This window comes from Rhinopithecus roxellana, chromosome 2 (assembly GCF_007565055.1).
Source record: "Rhinopithecus roxellana isolate Shanxi Qingling chromosome 2, ASM756505v1, whole genome shotgun sequence".
Taxonomy (NCBI): domain Eukaryota; kingdom Metazoa; phylum Chordata; class Mammalia; order Primates; family Cercopithecidae; genus Rhinopithecus; species Rhinopithecus roxellana.
In genome coordinates this window covers 97,844,541-97,868,305 of record NC_044550.1, presented here as the reverse complement: position 1 = coordinate 97,868,305, position 23,765 = coordinate 97,844,541, and the positions used below count along the sequence as shown (strand labels likewise).

Here is a 23,765-nt window from a genome sequence, read left to right as displayed (position 1 = left end):
GATCTCTTGACCTTGTAATCCACCCACCTCGGCCTCCCAAAGTGCTGGGATGACAGGTGTGAGCCACGTGTGAGAATCTTTGATTTTCAAATAGATGAATTTGTTTAGTGCTCTGTATTTTCATATTTTTTCCTAATATTTTGCTCTTTTACTTTTACTACCTTTGTAGTTTATTTTTGACTTTTGCCATACTGATTACGTTTTCTTATCTTTCGTTAATTCTTCTAGAACATATTTATTTGTTTTTTGATTTTTGCTACTAATATGGTAAACGTAAATGTTTACAATACTTTTTATAGTCTCTATTTCAGAAGTTAGTCAAGTAAAGAATAAAATATAATATTTTTACTTTACCTAATAGAGTTCAAAATATTATTACTTGTATCTCTTCTGCTAACCCACACACCTTTTGGCCTTAACTAGGATAATGTGACATTTCTTACCAGTATATTGTCATGTTATTGTTTTTACATCATATATACTTTCTTTCAAAAATAGTGTTGAAAATTCCAAGTAAGCTTTACAATATGCTACACACTATTTTAGCCCACTGTTATTTAAAATAAGGTATTTACTTGCAATGCATTTTCCTCTGAATTACCTACTTTTACATTCTTATTTTCACTGGACCTATAAGTTGAGTACTTTTTTGTTAGTATTTATATAAGAATTTTGTTCTATCCAAATAATCTATGGGTCCCACTTCTGAACATGAAGCTGGAGGCAGAAACTGCAGACAGCTCCCTGTTGGAACTTTTACGTTCCCATGGCCAGCCAGTGCTCTTCAGCCTATCTTTATGCTGGATCTTTGCATCTGCTGTTAAGGTCTCTCGTTGCCTTCACAAATAAAACACTTTATTAGATGTAATCTTCTGGAGTTGTGACCACTGCTCCCCAAATCTCTCATCTCCCTTGTTCCCAGGCATCAGTGAGACCCTGGAACACGTGACCTTGCTAGGCTTCAGTGTCCTCACCACCGAAGTAGCCAAATGCCACTGTCATATATCAGCATGAGGTGATAATAGGAGAACAACCTAACGAGGAGAAACGAAATGCATGAGGGGAGTCTAGAGGCTGAAACGATGATCTATAGAGTCAGGCTGTTTGGATTTGAAATTCAGTTACAATTAAAGCTCTGTGACCCTGTTCAAATTTCTTAAACTTATTATAACTCATTTTCTTCAATTATAAAATTAAAATAAAAGTAGTGCCAAATCTTAGAGCGATTTAAAAGAATTAAATGAGTCAATATATATAATGTATATATGTATGGTAAGTGGGAGAACACTTGGAACATAGTAAGCATTATGTAAATATTTCAGCAAAATATAAGCTTCATATGGACAGAGATATTTGTCTATTTCATTAACTATTAAAGCTGTAGTGCCTGAAATTATACTTGGCAAAAAGAAATTGCCTGATATAGGGTTTTTTAATGAATGAAATAAATGCTGCTAGCTGTTATTATTATTGTTGTCATTAACACTATCATTTATGCTTTTATTAATATTTTTATTACTACAATGGGAAAACTAATTTAATTATTATTCCTTCTCAGATATACTTTTTTAACCCCAAGAAGTTTTAAAGTAATTGTTAATTTTTAAAATAAAATAAAAATGAAACCCTTACAGTGTAGTGGTTGATTTCATTTCAAACTTTTGGCTAAAATGACAATGAATCTTTCAAGTCATATGTCTATGTCTTTTTTTAGTTTAAGGAAAATCTATTCTATATTTCATTTTTCTATCCCATTTGTTCTTTGTGAAAGGTGATAATTTTCTTTTAAATACGTATTTTTTAAAAATTCAGTTGTTTTAGATTTACAGAAAAGTTGCAAAGATAGTGATATGGGTTGGCTGTGTCCCCACCCAGATCTCATATCGAATTGTAGCTCCCATAATTCCCATGTATTGTGGGAGGAACCCAGTGGGAGATAATTGAATCATATGGACGGCAGCACACGCTCATCACAGTCCTTTCCAGCGCTGGTGAGGATGTCAAGAAGCTGGCCTGTGACAGGTGGGAAGAGGATGTGCAGCGATGCTGACATTCTGTTTCCTTTGCTACCAGTGATGAGTGGCACGTTGCATGGTCGAGAGCCACAGTCAAAGATACCTGGTTTCTTTCTGTACCCATGAGAAGAGAAAGTGAGTCCCTTCTCCTACCACAATGTCCTGTACTCCATGGAATAGGTCGAAGATGACAACTCTGTGTTCAGCATCCACATTACATACGGCAGAGTTCACCACGCTTCCTGCAATAGCTAAGGGCAGGCAGAGCTTGCAGATGAATTCAAACACTTTGGCAACCAGGCTGGAACCTCTTACACCTGCTTCCACTCTGACCTCCACATCAATTTCCTAACCCCTTTTAAAATTACTTTTAAAACCCCTTTTTCATACTTTAGTCTTCAGAAGCAAGTTACCAAGTACAACACTAATTTAAGCAAGTACAACCCTAATTTAAGGGGTAGAGAGATAGGCACCACCTTTTTGAGTGGGGAGTATTTAAATAAATTATTTGGAATTTTTCTGCAGGAGAGATGACTCTTCTCTCCATTAATTTGTTAATGCAGTCACTCGTCGTTTATATCAGTAGGTGCTCAGGATATTTATTTTACGATGTGAGTTATAATCCAAATCTAAGGTTTTGCTCAAATTGTTCCACTTTTAGCCTTTGGGAGCTGTTTCGACTTGACTCCTGTTTTCCTTGGACATACTCCTGTCATTTTATCTTTTGAACATTTCACTCTGGCACTCAGAATCTTACAGATTCTAAAAATGTGGAGGTCTAAACTATTGTCCCCACACTGTGCCTAAAAATCTCTTGAAACACCACAGTTCGAAATTCCACAGAAGAAAAGAAAATACAGGACTTTGACCTCTTCTTTGACTGGTAGAAGTCAAGAGAGCAGTAATCTCTTTAGGTTCTCAGAGGGAATCTGACCCTGAGAAATCTGTGAAAACTTTCAGTAAAGAGTAACACATAGTTCTAGGAAGGCTTGCTGTATTCTACTGACCTCAAAGAAACTACAGCAAACTAACTATAGGAGTGCTATAGTGCAGTGGTTTAGTCTTCCATATTCTCAGAATCTGTGAGAGTCTGAGTGCCAGAGTGTAAGGAAATATTCAAAAGGTTAAATGACAGGGGTATGTCAAAGGAAAACAGGAGTCAACCTGAAATAGTTCCCAATTACTTCCAGGCCCTCCATCATTAATCTATTGCCTAGGAAAGCTTGGGAACATAGAGATTTCCTACCACACAAAGGAGGAGTCTGCCTCCCACTAGCTTTGGTGTCTTGAGTCTCAAAGGAGTCTAACATATTTACCTAGGGTGTGTTTAAGGAAGAAAAAGAGAAGTGTGGCTGTACAATAAATGAGGCTGATGTGTGAATACTTCCTATGGCCCAATGACAAGGGCTACAAAGGAAGCGAAAGAAATTTTTTTTTTGAGGTACTATTCAAGAATCAACTAGTAGCATGTAAGGAACGTAAAGGAAGAAGCTGAGGTTTAATTTTGGATTCCTAAGGCTTGGGAAACGTCACAGAGACCATGCATAATAGACAGACATCTTCATGGGTAAAGACACTAAAGAAAAGAAAAATGTAAAACAATTTTTCAACATACCATGGAGGAAGATATGATAAAATCTCTTACCTCACTTCTAACAAGAAACTATTAATCATCTCAGAAAAATAAGATCTGTCTGGAAGATCAAGTGAGAGAAATAGATCACAATTCAAAATGAAACAACAAAGTGATTCAAATTAGAAAAAAGAGTTCTAAAAATGGAGAATATATGAAGAAGGTCAAACTTGTATACAAGTTCAATTCAGTTACAGGAGAAACAGAATTGGTGGGAGAATAAAGAAAAGGGAGGGGCAATAATATCTAAAAAAAGAAGTTTTTTATTCTAGGAAGAGTTTAATGATAAAAGAAATGCATTAAATAATTCTGGTAAAAATTATTTACTTTGAAATAAAAAAAAGATAGAGATGAAATCTTAAAATTTCAATGCAGATATACGAATTATTTACAAAGCACAAAAAAGCATGTCTTTTATTTGCAACATTGAGACAGTTAAACACCTTTTATCTACCATAGAAAAGCAAGAGTGTAATTCAAAACCCCATTCATACATAAGATCTCATTCACGTGTCAGAGTGAGAGAAGACATAGGAGGGTAAGGTTGATAAAAATACACAAAAAATAAAAATAATGATAAACAAACAAACAGAAAATTGGAATAATTAGTTTAGCTGAAAAGCAATAGATTCATGGTAGAGGAATAAACAGTGAAGAAGGACAATCTTGACTCTAGGAGCTGAGAAAACAAAAAATGTCTCATATAAAACAAAATGAATTTCAGGGTATAATTTGGATATTAAAAAATAGAGCATTTAGAAAATATTAAATATATAATTATGTATCTAATATTTATATATTATATAATAATATATAGTCAAATATATATTAACCTTTACATTTTTTTTAACAAAAAGCAAAGTAGAAGTATTACACTACAAAAAGTATAAATGTTTTGCCTGATAAATTTTCATTAATGAACACAAAAAATAGATTAGGATTTTTATGTCATACAGCATATTGAGTTATTCTTCAAAAAGAGTTCCAATATTCTCCAAATTTATATTAAGAAGAAAACAATTCAATATAAAAAAAATCACCTAACAGGAATAAATAGTCCTCAGATGAGAAACTCAAAACAACTTAAAATAAAAAACATGTAAGATGATTCTCAACTTCGCTAGTAGACAATAAAAATAGTGAAATGAATAAAGAGGCCCTAATTTTACCTCCCTTGCTAGCAAACATTTTTGAAAAAGAAAATAAAGAGGTAATGTCTGGTGCTGTGAATATGCAGTAAAAAAGTTACTGTTACATGTTATTAATGGGATATTTTGGAAATTAGTATGGTAATAACACTAAAAATATGTGTGTATAAGTGTGTGTTTGCACGTGTGTGTATACATGATGAAGCTCTTGACATTAAGGAGCTGAATACCTGTATAAACATATGTGTGTTTGTGTATTTACATATATACGCATCTACCTATACACACATATACATACATATTTAAATACACGAATAAAAATAATTAAGGTCATTATTGGATGGGGTAAAAACTATAAACAAGTGTCTATTTCTTTCATCATTATCTTCATACGTATTTGCTTAGATCATCATTCTTTGCTTGTTGATATTTTAGAAATATGTTAAAGTCTTTCAGTCACCTTGAACTAAAAGAAAACTACAACCTTTTTTCAGATAATAAAGTCAAGTCCAATTTAAAACCTCCATCTTTGATCAGTTTTGGAACATTCCCCAGATCAGTCCTGACTCTGTTATGTGGACTGCTATGAAGAAAGGAGGCATGATCTATCCATTTATCTTTTCTCTCTCCACTCTCTCCTTCTGCTCTCTTACCTAGGAAACATGGACAAAAGGAATGTTAGAGAAAAGTGGGGACAGTTTTATATCACTGATGCTTTGCAATTCAGCCTTTGATACCTTTTGCATGGCAGATATTCAAATGCTTGCCTTCTAGGAAAATATATCCATGGGTCCTCCTGGTAACCTGTGGCATTTGTACACAACAAAGGTTAGGTGATGCCCTCTTTGACCATAGATTTGCTCCTAGATTTACACTCTGCTGCTTACCACTATTGGGATCTCTCCTCCAGAAGGTTAGTTTTGAAATAGCTCAGACTCATTTGGTGTCTATATATTCCTTGGAGATTTCACACATTTATGACATGCTAAACTGTAATGGTGTAGGCTTACATTATTGGCAATCACCCTTTATCCAGATTGCTCCCACTAGCCTTTTATGTTCAAAACTCTCCACAGGAGGACAGGCCCAGGCACCAGGCAGCATTCTCTATCGTGGCATATTCCCCACAACACCCAGAAATTCTTTGCAAGTTCTCCCAAGAATCACCATCACCACATTTTATTTCAGTGGCCACACCAGGGTGGTCATATATGGTTGTGCCAAACAGGAAGAAGCCAGATGCCAAGAGGTTGATTTTCCCCTTCCTGAGGGCTCCACTAAACTAGGAAGTTCCTTGTTTGGCTTAGTGGGAAACAGTGACCCATGAAGGATGGAATGGAAGAGGTAAACTCACAATACTTCTCACCCCTGCCAAGACTCCTTCAAACTGCAAAATTTTTAGCTTTCTTCTTATATTAACAATTTTAGAATGATGGAGTGAGTATCACAGCACTGGAGTTTTGCTATCTTTTGGCAGGCCCTGGAGGGGACGGCTGAAAATTCCTACACACTCTCTAAAGCAAATAAGTGCACTTATCAACTACAATTTTTCAATATTGGGAGCTCAGTCAAACATCAACACAAAATAAAAATCTCACTCATCTAGTTACACACAAACATATTTTGACTCAATTATTGCATAAAATAAAAACACCAATTTATAATGTCAGATATTCAATGGTATGGCAATATTTTTAAAATTCAAATTGGAAATTATCTGAATTTTTTAAATTGAAGCATAGTTGACTAAATTGTGATTTGGCAGAATAAAGTATTTTGCTGCTATACAATACATAGATCAATAACTGAAATACTTTTATAATATATTTGAAATGATAAAAGAAAGATATGAAGATATTTGGAGTGTGATCCTACTTTTTAACATGAACAGCAACAAGAAGATAATTCCTTTTATGTTTGCACGTAATTATAGAAACATGAAGAATGCTGTGGAAAGATGCATGCCAGGCTTCTAACCTATTTTGTTGTAGAAAGGGTTGCAGTGTGGGAAATAAAACCTGTTAAAAAAATAAGAAAGAAAATATGTATGGTATATGTTAATAGAAAAGAAATACAAGCTTCTATCTATGACAATACTGTAAATATGCAAACACTGTATATATACAAAGACTAGAAGGCAAAAAGGATAAATGAAATCATTAATTTGATTTTGACTTGAAATTGTGATCCAACTTTGTTACGGGAAGTCAGGGACCCCGAACAGAGGGACTGGCTGGAGCCATGGCAAAGGAACATAAATTGTGAAGATTTCATCTTAATATGGACATTTATCAGTTTCCAAATAATACTTTTATAATTTCTTATGCCTCTCTTTAATCTCTTAGTCCTGTTATCTTTGTAAGCTGAGTATGTATGTCACTTCAGGACCACTGTGATAATTTGTTAACTGTACAAATTGATTGTAAAGCATGTGTGTTCAAACCATATGAAATCAGTGCACCTTGGAAAAGAGTAGAATAACAGCGATTTTTAGGGAACAAGGGAAGACAACCATAAGGTCTGACTGCCTGCGGGGTTGGGCAAAAAGAGCCAAATTTTTCTTCTTGCAGAGAGCCTATAAATGGATGTGCAAGTAGGAAAGATATTGCTAAATTATTTTCCTAGCAAAGAATATTAATATTAATACCCTGGGAAAGGAATACATTCTATAAATGGCCACTCTGGGAATGTCTGTCTTGTGCAGTTGAGAAAAGGACTGAGATAAGCTCTGGTCTCCTGAAGAACCCTCAGGCTTACTAGGGTTCGGAAAACTCCACCCTAGTAAATTTGTGGTCAGACCAGTTCTCTGCTCTCAAACCCTGTTTTCTGTTGTTTAAGATATTTATCAAGACAATATGTGCACTGCTGAACATAGACCCTTATCAGTGGTTCTGCTTTTGCCCTTTGCCTTGTGATCTTTGTTGAACTCTTATCAGTGGTTCTGCTTTTGCCCTTTGTCCTGTTCCCTCAAAAGCATGTGATCTTTGTTAGACCCTTATTAGTAGTTCTGCTTTTTGCCCTTTGAAGCATGTGATCTTTGTACCTACTCCCTGTTCTTACACCCCCTCCCCTTTTGAAACCCTTAATAAAAACTTGCTGGTCTGAGACTCAGGCAGGCATCACAGTCCGACTGATATGTGATGTCACCCCTGGAGGTCCAGCTGTAAAATTCCTCTCTTTGTACTGTCTCTCTTTATTTCTCAGCCAGCCAACATTTATGGAAAATAGAAAGAGGCTATGTTGAAATATTAGGGGTGGTTTCCCCCAGTACAGCTTAACTTAGAGTTTTGTTAATTTCAGTAAAGTAGTTGGGGAAAAAAAATGCTTGGAGTTTGTTTTGTGTAAATATTTCTCATTCTCAGGTTTTTTTTTTTTTTTTCCAGTTACAATTTCACTATAAAATATTCCTTTAACACCTCAAATTGAAATACTTTGTTCCTCCCTTAAACTATTATGGCAATTATATAGTGCATATTTAATGGAACAATTAAAACAGTTAATCATTTACTGCCTCAATGTACAAATTATTTTTCTTCTTGACCTATATACATATTTAATTCTTAACAGAATGTAAATATTGTCATATTGCCCAGTTAGATTTTGAATTATTTGTGGTTAGAGAAGCTCTCTAATAAATCTCAGGATTTCTCAAATCTCCCACTGCTTTGCATGTGCAGATGCCCTCCATAAAAGTTGCAGGATTAATTGAAGAGTAAGATTTTTTTACTTATGGGAGGAGATTGATTTAATTTGCCACCTTATTCCCTCACTCAACAAATAAATGCCTGTTCTTACGATCACTAGGGATATTGAACAGGAAACTTATCATATTTTAATGGCATTAAGTAGAAACACAATATAATAGCAAATAATGATATAAGCAGTAAAGAACAAACAAGGTAGAGTAAGGGGGAGATAAATTATTCCTCTCTTAGTGGGAGTAAGAAAAGATCATTTTGAGAAAGTACCCATTGAGCAGTGATCCAAATGTTATGAAGAAAGAAACCATATGGGTAACAGAAAGTGTTTCAGACAGAATGTTCCAGGAAAGCAAGGAAGGCCCTGTAACAAATGTAGCATATCTGAGCAAGAAGAAGAGTCATAGGGAGAGAGGTGGCAAAAGGTCAGGTCATGCAGAGACTTCTAGGATTCAGAACTTTATTCTGTGTTAGGGAGTCTTTGGAAGGTTTTATTTGCTTGTTTTGTTTTGTTTTTTGACAGAGTCTTGCTCTGTTGCCCAGGCTGGAGTACAGTGGCACAATCTCAGCTCATCACAACCTCTGCCTCCTGAGTTCAAGGGATTCCACTGCCTCAGCCTCCCAAGTAGCTGGGACTACAGGCACCTGGCACCACACACGGCTAATTTTGTATTTTTAGTAGAGATGGGGTTTTGCTATGTTGGCCACTTCAGTCTTGAACTTCTGACCTCAAGTGATCCAGCCTCAAGTAATCCCAAAGTGCTGGGATTACAGCCATGTGCCGGACTGATGTAATCACATATATATTTAAAACTCATTGTTCTAGTTGCTGTTGAGAATAGACTATAGGGGCGCAGGAAGTGAAACAGGGAGAAGGATTAGTAAGCTATTATGAACAACCAGGCAAGAGTCAGTGGTAGAATAAACTAAAAGTGGAAGTAGTAAGAAATAGTCAGAATTGAAATCATTTTGGGAAGGATTTGTTCACAGACTGTATGTAACATATGAATAATAGAAAAGAGTAAAAAATGATTTCAGCTTTAAGGCTGGGAAACCTGGATGATTGATAGTACTATTTAATAAGATGGGAACATTCAGAGACAGTAAATTTGGGATATAGAAATGAATAATTCTATTTAGAACATTTTTGTGTTTTAGATGAATACTGAACAGCAGAATTAGATAAGCTAACTGCTCTAACACACAACTCTAAACAATCAGTGGCTTAGCCCAGCTAACAATTGTTTCCTATTCATATTGTATTCTAATCTAGTTTGGTGATGGTGGGGGTGGTTAAAGAGGTCATTCAGAAATTCAGACTCCTACACTTCTCCCTTCTCCTCCCAGAAAGTCTAGTTATAAATACATTAGTTATTTTGAACAAAATCAGCTATGACTCCAGATGGAGAGGGGCTAGAGTGGCCCAGATCAGTTTTCAGAGCTCAAGCAATACAGAGATATGAATTCACTTATGAAAAATAAATGATTCAACATGTCTACTCTTAGAAAGCTCTTTGATCCTTTCAACCATTAGAACCTCAACCTTCTTCTATGTTGCTTTTCCTTATCTAAACTCCTCACTTCTCCATCTTCATGTTGCTTTTAATTGTTATTATTTTAAAAATATACAGTACAGTTTAACTACCAATTGGTAGCCTTCCTCCCATTCAGTTACCCAAAACTATTAGTAAGATATTTAAATAAATTATATTTCATCTCCAAGATTTTGTTTCTAAGGGTTTTTTTTTTTTTTTTTTTCTCAATAGTTTAGTAGAGATCTCAGGAGGGACAGAGACGTGTAAGTATATGATAATTTTTAATGTCCTGACACGTGAAGGAAATAGTGTCTTTTTTGAATGATCATCTTTGGAATCATAGCAACCTTCATTTACATGTTGTATGTGCTATTTGCAGGTTTATAATCTCAGAAAAATATACTTAAGTTCTCAATCTTTTCTCGTTGGTTAAGTGAAGGTGCATGAATTAGACAAAGAATATTGCCCCAAGGTTTGCTATGTAATCAATACTCCATGTAGGCAAATCGTAGCCAGGATTTCTGCCTGAAAGCAAAATAATATCCTGAGGATACTTTCCTCTTCTGAAGGTCTTTTATATGACCTTCTAATGAGTTGTTCCTATTCTGCTTTCAAAGGCTGGGTGAATCATAAGTTCACCTCCCACAACACACAGCCCCCCTACACCCCATCAAGAAAAAAGAATTCGTAGTTATCCATGAGCATAGAACTTCTCCTCTATCATAGTGGAATAACTTTTATAGATAAAAATCATTTTCTTCCTTATACATGGACAATTTTCCAAATGTTTATAATAAATATATATTGTTTGCATAATTGAAAAAATATTATTCTATAAAAATACATATATATTTTTCACTTATTTTGAATCCTAATTATTAGTACAATACTAGATTTGTAGACTTTATTTTCTTTACCAGACATTAGATTAAAATACAGAAAAAATAATGTATTATGTCTCCTAGTCTGTGTGTTGAAATAAAATAATGTATTATGTCTCCTAGTCTGTGTGTTGAAATATAGCTATAGAAGTGCTCAACTTTATAGAATATTTATTGTCTGTTCTTTGTCTTTATGATACTGAATGATAGATCCTTACAATTTTGAGGTATTTTTGAACCTGATAAGAAGCCATACACAACAATTAATTCACATCTCAATATAAACTTGCTATTAAAAATCCAGTTGTAAAATTAATTGCTTTTTCAGGATTTGGAAGAAATCAAAGTGTTCCTAAAAGCAACTTAAATAAAATTTGCTTCTGTTTTATTCATTCCTTATTTTTATTAGGAAAAATACATTTTTGTGAAAATATTTTATCCACATTTACCATATATTTTGCTTTTATTTCAGAGACTTGTTTTTGAGCATCAGGCATTAGTGAGTGATAAGTAAATTATTAGACTGAAGTATATAATAATAGGCGCTTTGGTGAAATTAAAATTTTAATTTAAGGTTTTCTTACCATTTTCAAAAATAAAATTACCAGTAATACCAAAATATACATCATGAAAGAATATTTTGTTTTAATGTCTCTTAAAAGCCAAAAATTAGGCCAGGCATGGGGGCTCATGCCTGTAATCCCAGCATTTTTGCAGGCCGAGACAGACAGATCACCTGAGGTTGGGAGTTCGAGACCAGCCTGACCAATGTGGAGAAATCCTATCTCTACAAAAAATACAAAAGTAGCGGGGCGTGGTGGTGCATGCCTGTAATCCCATATACTTGGGAGACTGAGTCAGGAGAATTGCTTGAACCCAGGAGGTGTAGGTTATGGTGATTGGCCAAGATTGCGCTATTGCACTCCAGCCTGGGCAACAAGAGTAAAACTTCATCTCAAAAAAAAAAAAAAAAAGGCCAAAAATGATATCATGTGCCCAGAGATCAAATCACAGGACTATAGAATACTTTCCTCTGCCCACACCTCACCACTTCATTTCTAAAGGCCTTGGTATGGTTTGACTGTGTCCCCACCCAAATCTCAACTTGAATTGTGTCTCCCAGAATTGCCATGTGTTGCAGGAGGGACCAGGGAGAGGTAATTGAATCGTGGGGCCTGATCTTTCCCATGCTATTGTTGTGATAGTGAATAAGTCTCAGGAGAGTCAGTGGGTTTAAAAGAGTTTTCCACTTTTGCTTTTCTCTCATTTTCTCTTGCCATAGACAGGTAAGAAGTGCCTTTTGCTTCCTGCCATGAATCTGAGGCCTTCCAGCCATGTGGAACTGTAAGTCCAATTAAACCTCTTCTTATTCCCATTCTTGGGTATGTCTTTATCAGCAGCATGAAAACAAACTATACAGGCCTATTTTCTGCACCTTATTTTATCCAGTACATTATGTCTACTTTTCACGCAAGAATTACAAAGAGACAAAAAGCATAGTGTGAAGAGACTGAACAAGCATTAGAATATTCAGATAAAGCAGGCATATTCAATTTAATGACCAGGAATTTAAATCAACTATGAATAGTATGCTGGGGGATTTAATGGATAAAATGAAAACATACAGAAAATAATAATATAAACAAAGATGGAAATTCTAAGAAAAACTAAAAAAGAAATGCTAGATATCAAAAACACTATAAAGATAAACATTGCCTTTGATGGACTCATTAGTAGAGTGGACATGCTTAAGAAAGAATACCTGACTTCAGGATATGACAAGAGAAACTTCCAAGACTAAAAGTCACAGAAAAAAAAAAAAAAAAACACTGAATAAATAAAACCAGATTATCTATGAACTGTGGTACAACTACAAAAGCTCTAACCTATGCAAAATGGGAGAGATATTTGAAGCAGTAATGACTGAGGATTTTCTCAAATTAATGCCAAACAACAAACAACAAATCCAGGAGCTCAGAGAGTATAAATCAGCATAAATGATAAGAAGAAAACTGAAAAAACCTATACCTAGGTATATCATATTAAAACTTCAGAAAGGTAATGACAAATAAAACATATGGAAAGAAGACAGAGAAAAGAAACATCTTGTGTGTAGCAGAGTTAAGGTAAGATTATATTTGACCTATCAGAAACCATGCCAGTAAGAAGAGAGTGGAGTTCAATAATTTAATCTTTAAGATAGAGACACCACCAATCTAAAATTCTGTACCCAGCAAAATTATCCTTCAAAAGCAAAGGAAAACTAAAGACTTCATTGAACAAAAATTTTTTAAAAAACAGAGTTTGTTGGCAGTAGACTTGCTTTAGAAAAATGTTAAAACAAGTTCTTTGATAGAGCTGGAAGGCCTTGAGTTAAGTGAAATAAGCCATGCAGAGAAAGGCAAATAAAAAAGTTGAACTCATGGAAGTATTGAGTAGAATGGTGGTTCCCAGAGACTGGAGAAGGAGGAGGAAATGAAGAGATATTTTCCAGGGGGAAAAAGTTTTAGTTACACAGGAGAAATTGGTTTTGAGAACTATTGCACAGTAAGGTTGACTATGCTTAATAATAATGTATTATATATTTCAAAATAGCTAAGAGTAAATTTCAAATATCTCACCACAAAAAAAGGATAGATAAGAGAGATGATGGATAATTAGCTGATTTAATCATTCCACACTGTTTATGTATATCAAAACATCACATTGTAACTCTTAAATATTTCTGATTATCGTTTGTCAATTGAAAATATTATTAATAAAAAAATAACAATTTAAGCAGAAAAAAGCTTTCTCAGAGAGAAGGAAAATGATATAGATCAAAAACTTGAGTCTACATAAAGAAAGGAAGAGCATTAGAGAAGGAAAAAAGTGAAGGTAAAATTAAAACATAATTTCCTTAATCTTGTTAGATCTAATAAATAATTGTTAAGACAGTAAATAGCAATAATATATTCAATTATGTGGGCTTAAATACATACATACAAATATATATACATAAATGTTTTATATATAATATGTAATATATTTATATGTATATAAATAACTGAGTGAAATATATGACAATCATGATACAAGGGATGTGGGGAAAGTAATTAGAATTTTTTTCTAATATTAATTTATTTTACTACCCATGAAGCCATAGAGCATTATTTGAAAGTAGACTTGGGTTAGTTGCAAATATATACTGCAAGCTCTAGGGATACCATGAAAAAGGAATTGTAATTGTTATGCTTAGAAAGGAGAAAAAATACAATCATATAAAATTGTCAATTAAGATCACAAAAGGCAGAGAAACTGGGCAAAAAATGTAAACAAAGAGCAGTGACACCAAATAGAAAACTAACAAATATGGTAGACAATAATCAAACTATACTTGGGCGCGGTGGCTCATGCCTGTAATCCCAGCACTTTGGGAGGCTGAGATGGGTGGATCATGAGGTCAGGAGATCGAGACCATTCTGGCTAACATGGTGAAATTTCGTCTTTACTAAAAATACATTTAAAAAAATTAGCCGGGCACAGTGGCGGGCGCCTGTAGTCCCAGCTACAAGGGAGGCTGAGGCAGGAGAATGGTGTGAACCCGGGAAGCGGAGCTTGCAGTGAGTGGAGATCGCACCACTGCACTCCAGCCTGGGCGACAGAGCAAGATTCTGTCTCAAAAAAAAAAAAAAAAAAAAATCAAACTATATCAATAATCATTTTAAACATTAATGACCTGAATATACCACTTAGAGACTGTCTGAATGGATCAAAACAGCAAGACTCAACTATATGTTGAGTAGAAGCAATTCACTTTAAATATAAAGCTACATATACATTAAAAGGAAAGGGATGGAGATAGATATATTCATATGTATATGTGCCTGAAAAGAGAGTGTCAAAATATATGAGGTAAAACAGATAGAGGTGCATGATAAATAGAAAAATTCACTGTTATAGTTGGAGACGTTAACACTCCTCTATCAGAAATGCACAGAGCCAGCAAACAGAAAATCAGTGAGAACACAGTTGAGCTCATCATTCAGCTGGATATAACTGACAACTACTTTATCCAACAGTAGCAGATTATAATTTTTTTTCAAGCTCGCACATAACATTCGCTAAAATAGAGCACATTCTGGGCCATGAAACAGACTTTAACAAATTTAAAAGTATAAAAATCATACAACATCTGCTCTTAAACCACAGTGGAATTAAGTTAAAAATTAATAACTGAAAGAGAGCTGGAAAATCCCCCTAAACACTTGAGGATTAAACAACAGACTTCTAAATAACACATAAGTTAAAGAAGAAATTTCAGGAACAATTTTTAAATATTTTGAAATCATGAAAATGAAAATACAACATCAAAATGTGTGGGATGCAGCAAAAGAATACACTACAAAAGAAAAAAGATCTGAAAATCAACAATCTGAGCTTGCACATTAGAAAACTTGAGAAAGAAGAGAAAGTAAATTCAAAGTCAGCAAAAGAAGAGAAATAAAAAAAAATACGGCATAAATAAGTGAAAATGAAACAAGGAAATAAATAGAGCAAATCAAGAACTAAAAGCTGGATCTTTGAAAAGGTGAATAAACTCATGTAGCCTCTAGCTAGGCTAACCAAGAAAAAAAAGAGAGAAGACACAAATTACTATTATCATAAATAAGATAAAGGAAATCTTTGAAATACCATGGACTTTAAAACAACAATGAAAGACTCTTATGAACAACATTATGCTTACAAATTTGATAATTTGAATCAAATGAACCAATTCCTTGAAATACACTCTCCCAAAACTCACACAAGAAGTAGACAATCTGAATAGGTCTATATCTATTAAAGAAATTGAATCAAAACTCAACAACCTTCCAAAAAAGAAAGCACCAAGCCCAGATGGGCTTACTGGTGAATTCTACCAAATATTTAAGGAATACATTCTACTGATTCTCTACAATCTCTTTCAGAAGATACAGGTACTAATAACTTTTTCTAAGTCATTCTCTGAGGCCATCATTACTTTTGTACCAAAAGTAGACAAGTATATTTTAAGAAAAACGAACTATGCCCTAACATCTTCCATAAATATAGTTGCAGAAATTCTCAACAAAATATTAGTAAGTTGAATCCAACAATGTATAAATGTCTTTATGGAATAGCAAATTAAAACAACAGTGAGTTACTGCTACAACCTTGTTAGAATGGTCAAAATTTAAAACAATGATAACTCCAAATTCTAGTGAGGATGTGGAGCAATAGAAATTCTTATTTATTGCCCATGGGAATGGAAATTGGTACAACCACTTTATAAGACACTTTGGCAATTACTTACAAAACTAAACGTACACTTACAATATGATCCAGAAATTATACTCTTAGATATTTACTCAAATTAATAAGTGAAAACTGTACCCACACACAAAAAATAGCTGCACATAGATATTTATAGTAGCATTCATTATAATTGTTAATACTTAAAGGCAACCAAGTTATCCTTTGGTAGGTGAACAGATAAATAAACTAGTACACCCAGACAACGGAATATTATTTAGTGCTGAAAAGAGATGAGCTATCAAGACATGAAAAGACTTGGAGGAAACTATAATTCATATTACTAAGTGGAAGAAGCCATTCTGCAAAAGCTACATACTGTTTGCTTCCCAATATGACATCCAGGAAAAGGCAAAACAATGGAGACTGTGCAAGTATCAGTGGTTGCCAGGAGTTAGCAGGGAAAGAAGGATGAGTAGGCAGAATACGGATTATATTTTGGACATTGAAACTATCTTGTATGTTACCACCATGATGCATACATGTCATTATACATTTTCAAAACCCGTATAATGTGCAACACCAAAAGTGAACCCTAATGAAAATTATGATCTCTGGATGATGATGTGTCAATGGATTTTCATTGACTGCAACAAATATACCACTGTGCATGACGTCTTGATAGTGCAGGAGCTTGTGCATGTGTAGGGAGAGGGCATACCCAGAAACTCTTAGCATTTTCCACTCAATGTTGTTGTAACACTAGAGTCACTCTTAAAAAATAAAGCATACTAATTAAAAAATTAAACAACTACCATCTTTTAAAAGGAAAGCAAAGTGCAGTTACCTGCGTTAAGTAATATCCTTTCCCATATATGAGAGCCATAATAATTGCTTCAAAGGGAATAAGTTACAAACACTATTTTTTGGGGGGGGCGAGGGACAGAGTCTTGCTCTGTCACCCATGCGGGAGTGCAGTGGCACCATCTAGGCTCACTGCAACCCCTGGCTCCTGGGTTCAAGCAATTCTCCTGCCTCAGCCTCCCGAGTAGCTGGGATTACAGGCACCCACCACCACGCCTGGCTAAAATTGTTGTTTTTAGTAGACATGGGGTTTCGCCATGTTGGCCAGGCTGGTCTCAAACTCCTGACCTCAGGTGATCCACCCACCTCAGCCTCCCAAAGTACTGGGATTACAGGCGTGAGCCACCACACATGGCCATACAAACACTATTGAGACATCAATATTTCCACTCAAAGAGTGAAAGTTTCCGTTGCCAGAACTCACATCTTAAACATTTCCCTGAGGAGATATACCAACAGTAGGATTTGTGTTTGGCTTTTCTTCCAGTATTTGTAATGACACAAACAACTAAAATCACAGCATGTCCCTATGATTAATGTAAAGTTCTTCACTTCCTGGATCTAAATGTATTTTGTGCCCTTAATATAGATTTCAAAGTTACTTTAAAAATTACTTACAAAGTTATTTGACTTCATAAGTAATAGGCTACAACCAGTGCTTTACTATGCTTATCAATCAGGTGAAGATTTTACAGACTCTGGTGTTGAGCCTGAGATTCTGAATTTCCAAAAGCTGGTGCCACCAATAAGTGGACTACATTTCTAAAGTAAGTAGCTTAACCAAATTTTTAAAAGTGTAGTCTAAGAATAGCCTACATTAGAAATGCCTGGAGTAGCCATTAAAGTTTACATTCCAGAGTCTAAGACCTATTGAGTTATAAAAGAATCTGCATTTTAAACAAGTGCCTATGTGACTGTCATGTACATATATATTTGAAACACCAACCATGTTTAAATAACTTGAGTCTGCACTGATCTTTAGTCTCCCCAAACTCCTATAGATTCAGTTTTTCACTTTTTTTTCCAAGTTATATATTAAACTGCCACCTTGAAATAACTTTGCCAAAAATCAGCTATTATAAAATCACTTAAACTTTAAAAGACTCATAAAGTCAGACAGAGTGTGGGTTTAAACTATGTTTATATATTATTTGATTTATGGTGCTATTTAATTTTTCTGTCACTTCATGAATTTTAAATGCAAAGAGAGGGAATATCCTTGCTATTGCTGCAGGCAATATTTTGATTTGCCACACTGGTATCTAAACCTGATGAGAACTATTGTGTATCTTTACTGTCGCTTGTTTCTTATTTAGGAAATTATTTGAGGAATAAAAAGCAAACTTTGTAATAATAATATCCCACTTATTAGGAACTATGCCTTAAGGCAAACACTACCTTTCAAACACAGCCAAAAGACCCAAAAGTCAGCAGAGGCACGATCAGAAATAGCTATCCAAAGGCCCCCAAACACACACACACACACACACACACACACACACACACACACACAGACACACACACAGACACACACACACACACACACACCTGTATTTGTTTTATCACTAGGGCTTAATTTTCTGTATCATGCAAATACATATTTCCTTTTAGTTTATTCTAGAAGTTACATATCAGTTTAGGGAGGGCAAAATAGAAAACCTCAGGTACCATAACAGAAAAGACTAAAAGTCAAATTAAAGTAGATGTAAAATTTAACAGCTCAAATTAAAAAAGTAAACATTTTAAGGTCTCAAGAGTTTGTCAAAATTAGATTTTGTTTTTGTAGTTTAACAATAAAGGAATAGACATTTTTAGACCTTTTTTAAAATTATTATTTGTTTTACTTTAAGTTTGGGATACATGTGCAGGATGTGCAGGTTTGTTACATAGGTAAAGGTGTGCCATGGTGGTTTGCTGCACCTATCAATACATCACTTAGGTATCAAGTCCAGCATGAATTAACTATTTTTTTCTGATCCTCTCCCTCTTCCCACACCTACCCCCGACAAGCCCCATTGCATGTTGTTACCCTCCCTGCATCCCTGTGTTTTCATTGTTCACCTCCAATGAGAAGTGAGAACATGAGGTGTTCGGTTTTCTGTTCTTGTGTTACTTTGCTGAGGATAATGGCTTCCAGTTCTATCCATGTTCCTGCAAAGACATTGTCTCATTCCTTTTCATGACTGCATAATATTCTATGGAGTATATGTACCACATTTTCTTTATTCAGCCTATCATTTATGGACTTTTGGGCTTATTCCATGTCATTGCTATCGTGAATAGTGCTGTCATGAACATATGCATGCCTGTGTCTTTACGATATAATGATTTCTATTCCTTTAGGTATATACTTAGTAATGGGTTTCCTGGGTCTAGTGGTATTTCTAGTTCTAGGTCTTTGAGGAATTGCCACACTGTCTTCCACATGGTTGAATTAATTTACATCCCCACCAACAGTGTAAAAGTATTCCTATTTCTCCATAGCCTTGCCAGCATCTGATGTTTCTTGACTTCTTAATAATTGCCATCTGACTGTTAGGAGATGGTATCTCATTGTGGTTTTGATTTGCATTTCTGTAATGATCCGTGATGTTGAGCTTTGTTTCATATGTTTGTTGGCCACAAAAAAAATGTCTTCTTTTGAGAAGTGTCTGTTCATGTCCTTTGCTCACCTTTTAATGAGGTTTTTTTTTCTTGTAAATTTGTTGAAGTTCCTTGTGAATTCTGGATATTAGACCATTGTCAGATGGATAGATTGCAAAAATTTTCTCCCATTCCATAGGCTGTCTCTTCACTCTGTTGATAGTGTCTTTTGCTGTGCAGAAGCTTTTGGTTTAATTAGATCCCTTTTGTCAATTTTTGCTTTTGTTGCGATTGCATTTGCTGTTTTCATCATAAAATCTTTGCCCGTGCATATGTCCTGAAAGGGATTGCCTATATTTTTTTCTAGGGTTTTTATAAACTGGGGTTTTACACTTAAGTTTTTAATTAATCCTGAGTTAATTTTTGCATAAGGCTTAAGGAAGTTTCAATTTTCTGCAAACGGCTAGCCAGGCCTCCCAGCACCATTTATTGAACAGGAAATCCTTTCCCCATTGCTTGCTTTTGTCAGGTTTGTTGAATATCAGATGCTTGCAAATGTGCAGTCTTATTTCTGCCTAATGGAGCTGAAAAACACAACACAAGAGCTAAATATTTTTTTATTTTTTTATTTTTTATCATTATACTTTAAGTTCTGGGGTACATGTGCAGAACGTGCAGGTTTGTTACATAGGTACACATGTGCCATGTTGGTTTGCTGTACCCATCAACTCGTCATTCACATTAGGTATTTCTCCTAATGCTATCCCTCTCCTAGTCTCCCATCCCCCAACAGGCCCCAGTGTATGATGTTCCTCTTCCTATGTCCATGTGTTCTCATTGTTCAGTTCTCAGTTATGAGTGAGACCATGTGGTGTTTGGTTTTTCTTTTCTTGTGTTACTTTGCTGAGAATGATGGTTTCCAGTTTCATCCATGTCCCTGCAAAGGACATGAACTCAACCTTTTTTATGGCTGCATAGTATTCCACAGTGTATATGTGCCACATTTTCTTTATCCAGTCTATCACTGATGGTCATCTGGGTTGGTTCGGAGTCTTTGCTACTGTGAACAGTGCTGCAGTAAACATATGTGTGCATGTGTCTTTATAGTAGAGTGATTTATAATCCTTTAGGTATATACCCAGTAATGGTATTGCTGGGGCAAATGGTATTTCTAGTTCTAGATCCTTGAGCAATCCCCACAGTCTCTTCCACAATGGTTGAACTAATTTACACTCCCACCAACAGTGTAAAAGCATTCCTATTTCTCCACATCCTCTCCAGTATCTGTTGTTTCCTGACTTTTTAATGATCATCATTCTTACTGGCGTGAGACGAAATCTTGCTGTGGTTTTGATTTACATTTCTCTAATGACCAGTGATGAAGAGCACTGTTTCATAAGTTTGTTGACTGCATAAATGTCATCTTTTGAGAAGTGTCTGTTCCTATCGTTTGTCCATTTTTTGAATGGGGTTGTGTGGTTTTTTTTGGAAAATTTGTTTAAGTCCTTTGTAGATTCTGGATATTAGTCCTTTGTCAGATGAGTAGATTGCAAAAATTTTCTCCCATTCTGTAGGTTGCCTGTTCACTCTACTGATAGTTTCTTTTGCTGTGCAGAAGCTCTTTAGTTTAATTAGATCCTATTTGTCTATTTTGGCTTTTGTTGCCATTGCTTTTGCTGTTTTAGGCATGAAGTCTTTGCCCATGCCTATGTCCTAAATGGTATTGCCTAGGTTTTCTTCTAGGGTTTTTATGGTTTTAGATCTTATATTTAAGCCTTTAATCCATCTTGAGTTAATTTTTGTATAAGGTGTAAGGAAGGGATCCAGTTTCAGCTTTCATCATATGGCTAGCCCTTATTCCCAGCATCATTTATTAAATAGGGAATCCTTTCTCCATTGTTTGTTTTTGTCAGGTTTGTCAAAGATCAGATGGTTGTAGAGGTGTGGTATTATTTCTGAGACCTCTGTTCTGTTCCATTGGTCTGTATATCTGTTTTCGTACCAGTATCATGCTGTTTTGGTTACTGTAGCCTTGTAGTATAGTTTGAAGTCAGGTAGCATGATGCCTCCAACTTTGTTCTTCTTGCTTGGGATGGTCTTGGCTATGTGGGCTTTTTTTTTTTTTTTTTTTTTTTTTTTTTTTTTTTTTTTTTTTTTTTTTTTTTGGTTCCATATGAAATTTAAAGTAGTTTTTTCTAATTCCGCGAAGAAAGTCAGTGGTAGCTTGATGGGGATAGCATTGAATCTATACATTACTGTGGGCAGTATGGCCATTTTCATGATATTGATTCTTCCTGTCCATGAGCATGGAATGTTCTTCCATTTGTTTATGTCCTCTTTTATTTGTTTGAGCAGTGGTTTGTAGTTCTCCTTGAAGAGGTTCTTCACACCCTTTGTAAGTTGGATTCCTAGGTATTTTGTTCTCTTTGTAGCAATTGTGAATGGGAGTTCACTCATGATTTAGCTCTCTGTCTGTTATTGGTGTATAGGAATACTTGTGATTTTTGCAGATTGATTTTGTATCCTGAGACTTTGCTGAAGTTGCTTATCAGCTTAAGGAGATTTTGAGCTGAGACAACGGGTTTTTCTAAATATACAATCATTATTTTTAAAGTCACATTGCCTGATGATTTATGCTTCAGTTATCTGAAAATGTTATGCTAATACAATCCCATTCTATTCTGACGACATAAAATAATATGATTTTCTGTATGCTATTTGAAAACAATTCCAGTTTATGAACAGCTTTAAATGTGCTATTTCCCTAATTAATACACAGTTTATGAAAAAAATAACTTCTCAAATTTCATCAAATTAGAGTTCATTTCACATATCCCCTCTTTAATTAAAGGGGCCATATTCACATCAGCCCTCTTTAATACTGGAGACAGAGACAGAAAGGCAAGTGAAGTTCAATGTTTTTGTGATCACAAAAACTAAAACTGAATTTTGCTAAACTGAGAGGACTGAGTATAACTTGAAACATCACACACCTAAAGCGGGATCTAGTTAATCAAGCATGATAGGTAGGAACACAACAAAATCACAACCCTCAGCAGAGTGAGACAGACCATTTAAAATGATAATATACTCAATTGTCGTCTTATTTCGCTCCTGATATTCCCTGGCATTTGCTCATGTCAGTCATTTGGCATAGTTTGTCAGCTGAATATCAAAACAATCATGACAAGCAAATAAATATGAAAGTCTGAGAAAATATACTCTGAGAGTATATGCTGAGCATGAGTGGCAGGCAGTCCGCCAATAATGATGATTGAATTATACTTTGTGATTAGAGATGCTAAGAATCATTCCTCTTAACTCTGTAATTAGATATACTATGATTTTTTTCATATTTAACCTTCCCACACACAGACACACACCATATAAGCAATTAGGAAACATTTCATATTACATTGGTTAACTCAGCAAATCTACTTTCTAAGTCAATTTTATGGACAGACATGCCTGGTTGAGTGTTCAGAATGAATTAGGCAGGGTCTAAAATATCAGCCCTCATAATATCTCCAGTGAGCAGGAACCTTCTGATCAACAGCCTTCATTGCTCATGTATCGTTTAAATAAGTTTCATTAGTATTGGGGAAAAGATCATTCCGTTCTGTAAAGAGCAAACTTTACTTGGAAAGCAAGTTACTGGTTTATTCACATTCTACCAATTGAAGCCATTTTAAAGATCAATACAATCATGAGAATAGACATTACTTTTCAAACAAATTGCCATGCATTATTTTTTGAAAAGCATTCATCAATTCAAACAGATTATACCTAGACATGTGGCAAGAATTCTTAAACAGAAGGTAAAAATCTCCCTGATGTTGTCCCTTTACCTATTTCTCTCCTTTTCTCTCTCTTCTTTTTTTTTTTTTTTTGGTTTGGAGACAGAGTCTCACTACATTGCCCAGGCTACACTCCAGCTCCTGGGCTCAAGGGGTCCTCTCGTCTCACTTCCTAGGACTACATGGATGGGCCACTGTGCCCTGCTGTCCCTATTGTCTTTTAAGCCCTCAATAATGAAAGACTAATTTAGATAATTTACAAAAAGTGAGTCCTTGAAATGTTGATTGCCCCCACACATTTAGTGCCTAACATCCTAACATGTACAGAATATATAAATCAATGTAGGTCTTTCTTCAT

General features: G+C 35.0%; 1 pseudogene; it reads right to left on the bottom strand.

The window, feature by feature from the left end:
• Window positions 1-1,945: 1,945 nt before the first annotated feature.
• The window catches only part of LOC115892672, a 57,300-nt pseudogene continuing 35,480 nt past the window's right edge, over window positions 1,946-23,765 (bottom strand).